Source organism: Mus musculus, chromosome 3 (assembly GCF_000001635.26).
Source record: "Mus musculus strain C57BL/6J chromosome 3, GRCm38.p6 C57BL/6J".
In the NCBI taxonomy this organism is placed as follows: Eukaryota; Metazoa; Chordata; class Mammalia; order Rodentia; family Muridae; genus Mus; species Mus musculus.
Window position 1 is genome coordinate 105,052,010 of NC_000069.6, and position 8,549 is coordinate 105,060,558.

Sequence of the window (8,549 nt, forward strand, 5' to 3'; positions counted from 1 at the left end):
GTATTATTCAGTGACTGTCAAACAATACACACTGCATTCCTACCCACACAAGGCCAGCTCTGCTGAAAGCTAACACACCCACCTTGCTATGAAATATGCGGATGCTTCCCTACTAAGTTCTCAAGAGAAGAAACCGGGTAGAAAGCAAAATCGAAAGGCAACTCAAACCTAAAAAGCCCCTAAAAGCTGGTTTCTCCCAAAAGAAACAGAAAGGGCAAGAAAGGTACAAAGGGCGATGGGAAGAAGATAATGTATAATTTAAGCCGGGGAGCTTTCAACACTCAGAAAGAGAATACAGGATCTGGGGAGGCTGTAGGAGCAATCACAGGCTGGGGGATGGGAAGAGCTAAAAGAGGGGGAAAGGCCGCTTTGGCTGTTGGAGGTGTCTGTCTGGGTTTCGTCTTTTTTTCTCCCCCTCGCCCATCCCTCATAAGGAAAACGCTGGTTTGTGTGTGTGTGTTTAAATCTTATACAGAACCCTAGTTCTGGACCCACGCTTGCCAGCAGGGACAGATGTGGGAAAGGATGTCTGAATTCGCAGGGATCCAATATAGGGGTGGGGGCTGCAGCCTAGAAAACGGTACCCACCAGTACCACTCTGAGGCTAGGGCTGGGCAAAAGGCGACCTAGAGTGAGACAGGTCAGGAGGAGACCCCTGCTGAGGGGCGGAGGCTAGCGAGAGACAATGAACAATCGTAAAGACCCCGGAGGATGCCGCGACGCCTCCTTGGGGAATCCCGGGATCTGGAGGCGGCGGCCCCGCCCCCTAGGGGGACCATCCCTACCCCGACAGGGACTTCTGCTGAAAGCCACTCACGCTCCGGGCCAGGAGGCTCTCTCGGAGACCCGGCTCCCCCGGCACCGCAGAGCCCCGAGCCCACGCTCCGTACCTGGCCTCGGCGCTCCGGGATCCTTCCCCGCCGCCGCCTCCGCCGCCCGCTCCCCATCCCCAGCCTCCCAGGACCCGCCCCTTACCCGCCGGCGGCAGTGACAGGCAGATACCCTCGCCAATCATAGCTTTACCCTTGCGGCTCTGAAACCAATCCTCGCCGCCTGAAGGCGGGGCTTCTCCAAAGTCATCCCGGCTCCTCCTGGGGCCGCAAGATCCCTTTTGTTTGGGAGAGCCAGGCTGGGATTGAGCTGGCGTCACTTCCGGGAGGAAGTACCCTCCTCTGGTCCGCTGGAGTCTGTGCTCGCTCTGGTCTCCGCCCGGGTTCTGCAACTTTTCAGGACCCTGGGAACACCTTGTGGTGGCTTAATTGAGGGTTTATCTAAAATGTGAATAAAAGAAGTGAGTTTTAGCGTTTGTTTTCGAATTAGTATTGAAAACCTAGTAACGTGTCTTCTTTGCCCCCCCCCCCTCTCTCTCTCTCTCTCTCTCCCTCTCTCTCTCTCTCTCTCCCCCTTGGGTGTGGTGCTGGAAAGCAAGGGCGCAAGACCATCTTCTTTACCACATCACACTATGTACACAAAGGGAGACGCTGGGGTGGAAGCACCTGGTAGAGAGCATAACCCCTACCGACTTGCCTTTCAGGGCAAAGCCAAATAGCTGCAAACTTACCTGGTGTTTCCCCACACTGTGCTTGCCATTCATGTATGTGGGGGGCTATTTTATATGTTTGGGCCCCGTCATACCGTGGACCATGCATTTGTAACGAAGCCGAAACGGAACAGTAGGATGAGGGGAAATGGCTGGCCTCTTGAGCACAGGAATGCAGATCTTAGTGATAGAAACAAGACCTGGAGGGAAGAGATTGCACTCTACCATACATAGCCTGCACTTCAGCACCACAAGTGACTGAACTGTTTAAATAGCCGCATTGCTTTAAAGAACTTGTAACACGTACATATAAGAACTCAAGTATTTGAGTGCACAAGTAACATATTACGCGGAATACATTATTCCTAATTTTCACAATATTCAGCAAGAGACTATTAGGGACACACACACACACACACACACACACACAAAAAGCCCTCTGCTCATGGTTCTCAACCTGTGGGTCACGACCCCCTAGACAACCATTATAAAAATATCTACATTACAATCTAGAACAGCAAAATTACAGTTATGAAGTAGCAGCGTAATTATGTTTGAGGGAGTCACTATAACATGAGGAACTGTATTAAAGGACAGTAGCACTAGGAAGGTTGAGAACCACTGCCCTAGGCAAACAGCCCTCGAGACAGGTACAGTTTACAGTCTGGGTAAAGAGATACCCAGCCCAAGTAATCACGGTTTAGAGGAAGTCAAACAGTATTTCTTGTCCACACAGCGCTTCGTTCATCCATATACTATCTGTGTCAGTGCTGTGTGGGAAGACTGTCTTACCCTGCAATGTGGATAGCACTGTAAGAAATTAAGATGAGAAGACGAAGTCAAAGAAACCAAGAGAACCGGAGGAAGGCTATAGAGTTAAGAACTGGAAAAGAAAAATGACAAGAATAACACCAAATCTGTGCCACAGTCTGCTAACCAGCCACCAGTTTCCACCGGGGGTGGGGGGGGGTGGGGGGTGGGGGTGGGGGTGGTGGGGGGGCCTGTTGAGAGGGAAGGGTGGTGATTAGCATAGCAGCAGAGTAAAGCCAGCAACTCCATTGCAGGCTTGGAGACAGCATGCAGAGATGCTACAGTACAGCCCCCGTGCTTGTGGAACAATGACCTAGAGCACTAAGAGTTTCGCAAAGACAGCATGCTCTGTATTCAGAAAGACAGCCTTGTTGGATAGGGTGTGCACACCTGTAAATCCCATCCTGTGGGAGATGGAGGCAGAGGAGAAGCAGGAATTTGAGATCCTTCTTGGCCACACAGTGTGCTGCAGACCACCATGGCCAAAGGAGACCTCTCAGAATAGGACACAATGTCCGAAGTGATTTAAAGTCACAGTATTAGGTATAGGAATAGTACCACGGAGCCTGAAAAGAATCCATTTCCTCCTCCTTCCTTTGCTTTGCCTGTGGGTATGCACGGAGGAAGTGTCTCATTGCCAGACAATGAGGCAGATGTGGGACAACAGGCTATTTTTCTGCTGGATTCTGACTCACTCCAAGATTTGCTCCAGTGAATCAGCTCGCCCAGCCTTCCTCTCCCTCCCTTTGTAGCTATTAATCCACCACCACCCATTCTACTCCAAAGCTGACCTAATGGAAACAGTACCATGTGACCCACATCCTTTACAGCACCGAGCAGCTCCGGACGGACGCTCCGGGTTCCTTTAAGCCCATTCCTGAGCCAGGGTAGAAAAGCTCAACAGGATGAGGTCATCCTTGCCTTGTAAGACTCAGAGTCCTGAGAATGTTTAGATGGCTTTCAACTTATCACCCCTGGGGTAGTGAACAGGCAGGGCTCTGCGCCTCAGATAACCTTCAGCCTTCAACGGTGTCTGTGAGTTCTGGAACCTTATGACTTAATGTGGAAAACTTGTAAATAAGCTTAGGGTCCTTGGCACGTAGAGCGAGAAAATAGGCTCACAATGTCTTGAATAGGTAAACACGGTCCACCGCGTTCTGGGGTATTTGGTGTAATCAGCTTGTCCATTAATATTTATTAAATGGTTCCCGTGTTCCGGCAACGACTTCATGTCATTTAAGTACTAAAAGATTGCAATTTGGGTCAATTTTTTCCCCCTTTTTTCCTCAATTGGCAAATGCACCGTAGATGTCCTAAGTGTTTGTTGCTGGCCTGGAAGGCCATGGTAGAGCAAAAGAGGTTATACTGGAAATGAAGACAACAAACCCAGGTCTGGTCACTGCCCTGTCATAAACTGTTGTTAACAAATCACCACCGAGTGGGCGGCTTAGAACAACACAGCATGTTCTCTCTGTCTGGAGGCCAGAGGTCTTCAAGCAGTTGTTGACAGGTTGTGTCCTTCTGGGGGCTGTGAAGACACCCATCCCATGACTGTCTCCTGATTTGTGGCTCCAGGCACTCCCTGGCACTTCTTGGCTCTTGCATCACCCCAGTGTCTGCCTCTATCTCGACCTGGCCGCCTTCCCTTTTGCCTCAGTATTTCTTTCTATATGTCCTCCTCTTTCATAAAGACACTTAGACATATGGGACTTAGAGAGCACTATGACTGTTTTCTTTTGTGAGCTGGTGTCTCTTTATATAGACCATGCTGGCCTGGAAATCACAATAGGTGGATGTATAAGCATGTACCCCTGTGCTTGGCTCATCTTAACTCATGATGTTTACGAAGACCCTATTCCAAACTAGTCCACATTCTGAGGATTGGGGTGGACAGTAGTGTTTAGAGGACCAGCTTGGTACTAATCTAGTCGGCAATCTCCTCACTTAATCCTAATCATATATATATATATGTGTGTGTGTGTGTGTGTGTGTGTGTGTATGTGTATCTGTATATGTGTGTGCTTATATATTATATGATATGCTATAATATATAATGGTTTATAGTGTATATTATACCAATTAAATATTAAATTGTGTCCCAGGTACTGTGGAGTTAATTTATATAAAGCACCTGTGTCAGTACCCTAGGAAGAATATTAATATTCCCATTTTTCCAGATTTGGAAAATTGAGTTCAAAGAGGCCCACAACTGAAGAATTGGGTCAAGTCTTTTTCTGAAATGGGAGAACTTTGTAGGTAGACATTTTAAGTGTTTGGGAGGCAATGATAGAGTAAAGGAGGTTGGACTGGCTAAATACAGAGCACACCCTCACAATTACTGTGTTGCATCACCTCTCACCATGCTCAGTGGGTTAGGACAATAGAGAATGCAGCAACATCTTTTCGGTTTGTGGGGCCGGCGAGATGGCTGGGTAAGGGCACCTGCTGCCAAGCCTGACGATGGGAGCTCTGTTCTTGAAACCCAGGTGGCAGAAGGACAGAGTGAACATCTACAGACTGTCCATTAAGTTCTTTTAAAAATTTTTATGAACGAAGACCAAAGTGTGGACACTTTGCCCCTTCTTAGAAATGGGAACAAAACACCCATTGAAGGAGTTACAGAGACAAAATTTGGAGCTGTGACGAAAGGATGGACCATCTAGTGATTGCCATATGCAGGGATCCATCCCATAATCAGCGCCCAAACGCTGACACCATTGCATACACTAGCAAGATTTTGCTGAAAGGACCCAGTTATAGCTGTCTCTTGTGAGACTATGCCGGGGCCTAGCAAACACAGAAGTGGATGCTCACAGTCAGCTATTGGATGGGTCACACTGCCCCCAATGGAGGAGCTAGAGAAATTACTCAAGGAGCTAAAGGGAACTGCAACCCTATAGGTGGAACAACATTATGAACTAACCAATACCCCGGAGCTCTTGACTCTAGCTGCATATGTATCAAAAGATGGCCTAGTCGGCCATCACTGCAAAGAGAGGCCCATTGGACTTGCAAACGGTATATGCCCCAGTACAGGGGAACCCCAGGGCCAAAACGGGGGAGTGGGTGGGTAGTGGATGGGGGGGGGGTGGGTATGGCGGACTTTTGGAATAGCATTGAAAATGTAAATGAGGAAAATACCTAATAAAAATAAAATAAAATTTAAAAAATTTATGTGTATTCGTGGTTTGTCCACATCTACATATATGTGAGGGCATCAGATCCCCTAGAACTGGAGTTACACAGTTGTGAGCTACCATGTGGTTGCTGGGAATTGAACCTGGGACCTCTGGAAGAGCAGCCACTGCTCTCAACCACTGACCCATCTCTCTAGCCCATTATTTAACTTCTACACTCAGGTCATGGCAATGCAAGCACACACACAAATACATGAATAAGCATAAATAATTTTTTTTTTAAAGATTTATTTATTTATTTATTATATGTAAGTACACTGTAGCTGTCTTCAGACACTCCAGAAGAGGGCATCAGATCTTGTTATGGATGGTTGTGAGCCACCATGTGGTTGCTGGGATTTGAACTCCGGACCTTTGGAAGAGCAGTCGGGTGCTCTTACCCACTGAGCCATCTCACCAGCCCACATAAATAATTTTTTATGGGACTTGGTGAGATGACTCAGCAGCTAAGAACACCGACTTCTCCAAAAGGCCAGGATTCCATTCCTAGCACCCACATTTCAACTCACAGTATCAGTTCTGGGGTTCCATCTCTACCCTCCTCTGGCTTCCCGGTACTCCAGGCATGCACGAAGTGCACGGACATACACGAAGGTAAAATATTCATAGACATAAAAAAAGTAAAATAAAAAAAAATGTAAAGGTGAGTATGGAATGCTTGGAGCTGAGTAGTTTTCTTGCAGTTGTGTGAGTGGTTTGAATTAATTTTAAAATGGGGGAGGGGGAGGGGAAGGGGGAGAGGAGGGGGAGGGGAGGGATAAAGGTTAGATTCCCAGTGCCACATAAAAACAGAACAAGAACAACAAGAGAAAAGCCAATAGCGCCGTGACTCTCGGTAACTCCAGTTTCAGGAACTGGCACCATTATATATGTACATGCAGGCAAAGCACTAATGCACTAATTAATAGCAACAACAACAACAACAATAAACAAACTGTTAAAGGACAACTGCCCAAAGTGTGGGCGGTTACCTGAACCTCAGTTTCCTTACTTTTAAAATGAGATGATCGCCTCTATCTCCAACCCCAGGCTGTGAATATCAGTAAGATGGTGTACATTAAAGTAGCCCATCAATTTCCACGTGGGATTTTGTAAATCACGTGGAGACCTTTCTGAAGATCTTTCTCCCTGTGAGTTTCTGCTCTCCAACTAAACACCGGAGACTATTGTATTCTAGAGTAGTCTTTTAGCTGTGACCCAGGGCACACTGGCTGATGCTGGGTGAGATAGATGAAGAAGCTGGAGGAACCGTGAAGGGTGCTGTGTCCTACCCACTCTCAAAGACCAGACGCCAGAGGCTCTCTAGTCCGGTGCCAAGCCGAAGGCGAAGGCGAAGGGAAGGTGTTTCATTCCTGCTCCCTGCATTTCCTTCGCATCTTTTGTCCCCACGAAGGCCTTTCTGAGCTACTCTTAATCTTTCTTGCTTGGACCTGAGCGGCCGGGGAAACAGGCGCATTCCTAGATTTTTGGGTGTGGCCCTCACTGCTTTCCTGAGCTTATTGCGCCCTCTAGTGTTGATCGGTGAGCCCTGCAATTGTCTACTTTTCAGGCAGTCTCGTGGTGCGTTGATAGCTTTTCCTTTTATGGGTGTAGGCAGAAAGCCCATCAGGTAGGGGATTCCAAAGACTGGCAGGCAGCTCAAAGAGCCAACTCCAGGAACAGATTGGTTTTTAGCGGAACGTGGCCAGTGTGATTATGACGGAGCCACACGGACTTTCCTTATCCTGGATTGCAGTGAAGGTAGTTCTCAGAGAAGGAAGGAAAAAAACCTATTGAGTATTTACTATGAGACACTGAGCCAGACACTTTGCATATACACCGTGTAATCTTCACATGTATAATTCTCATAACCACCTGACAGGTATATATTACTACTTCTAGCTTTTCAAGAGAAGAAGCAAGTTCAGAGAGGCCAGCCAGCTGGCTCAAGGTAACGTGATACCCACATCGTACCAGTTACTAAGTGTCGACTTCACACCAGGTACAATGCGTTGGTTATCACCACAAGAAAGCTTTAAGGTCCATTTTGCTGATTAGGTAACAGATTTCAATCCTTTAAAAAAAAAATAGTTAAGTAGCTTGCCTGGAGTCATGGAGCAGGGTCTCCCAATCTTTTACTACAGAGCTGGTGGGTGACATAAGTGTGTCCCTAGCCTAGGCCAATGTGACTAGGAAGACTTTTGCATCACTAAAGTCCGTTCTGAGGACCAACTAATTAGGGTCATCTGTTTTCCATGATGGTAGTGAGAAAGTCAGACAGAAGTCTACAGAACCCGAGAAGTCACACAATACTGCTGTCAGGAAAAGCATCCATAGGGCTCTGATTCCCATCTCCCTTGATTTATTCTGTCTGAAACCCACATGTTCCCCCAAGGCTGATGTGCCAGTCAGGGCTGCAGAATACAAACCTCACAGGACCTGAAAGAATTGTTAGAGGGGAAATTCCTGGAAATCGATAAATGACAGGATTCTGAAACCATCCAGTGAGGTTCCCAAGAATCCAAATTATTTTTAACTCACCCTCTCACCCTCCAAACATTCATTCGTCACCGGACTCTTGAGTAATGCTTTGTGTCTCAGAGTGAGTCACATTTTCCTCTCTTCACCGTCGTCTTCAAAATCGTTAAACAACTATTATCATCACACACTCTGAGCGAGGAACTGGTAAACTGTCATTGGTTTCTTTATCCTGTTTTTTTTGACAGAGTTTCACTACAGCCTTGGCTGACCAAGAACTTGCTCTGTAGACCAGGCTAGCCTCAAACTCACAGAGAACAGCCCGCCTCTGTCTCCTGAGTGCTGAGATTAAAGGCTTGCACCGCTCCCGTTTCTTATTTCTAAATGTAATTTTCATACATTTAGATAGGTGGGAGATGGTATTAGTTGACTATGATTTTGTTTTGTTTTTTGAGAAAGAGGCTTTCTACACAGCCTTGACTGTACTGGAACTCATTATGTAGACCAGACCTGCCTCTTCCTCCTGGGTGCTTGGATTAAAGCTG

At 47.1% G+C, this 8,549-nt stretch overlaps 1 protein-coding gene across 5 annotated transcripts in view; it reads right to left on the reverse strand.

Annotated features, from left to right (window-relative positions):
- The window catches only part of Cttnbp2nl (CTTNBP2 N-terminal like), a 51,232-nt gene extending 50,095 nt beyond the window's left edge, over positions 1-1,137 (reverse strand). For 2 of the 5 annotated variants that reach the window (NM_001163333.1, NM_001163332.1), the window contains exon 1: positions 891-944. The gene's annotated coding sequence lies outside the window, so the exon portion shown is untranslated. The other 3 variants (NM_030249.4, XM_030252916.1, XM_011240288.3) reach the window with 3 other exon arrangements.
- Positions 1,138-8,549: the final 7,412 nt, after the last annotated feature.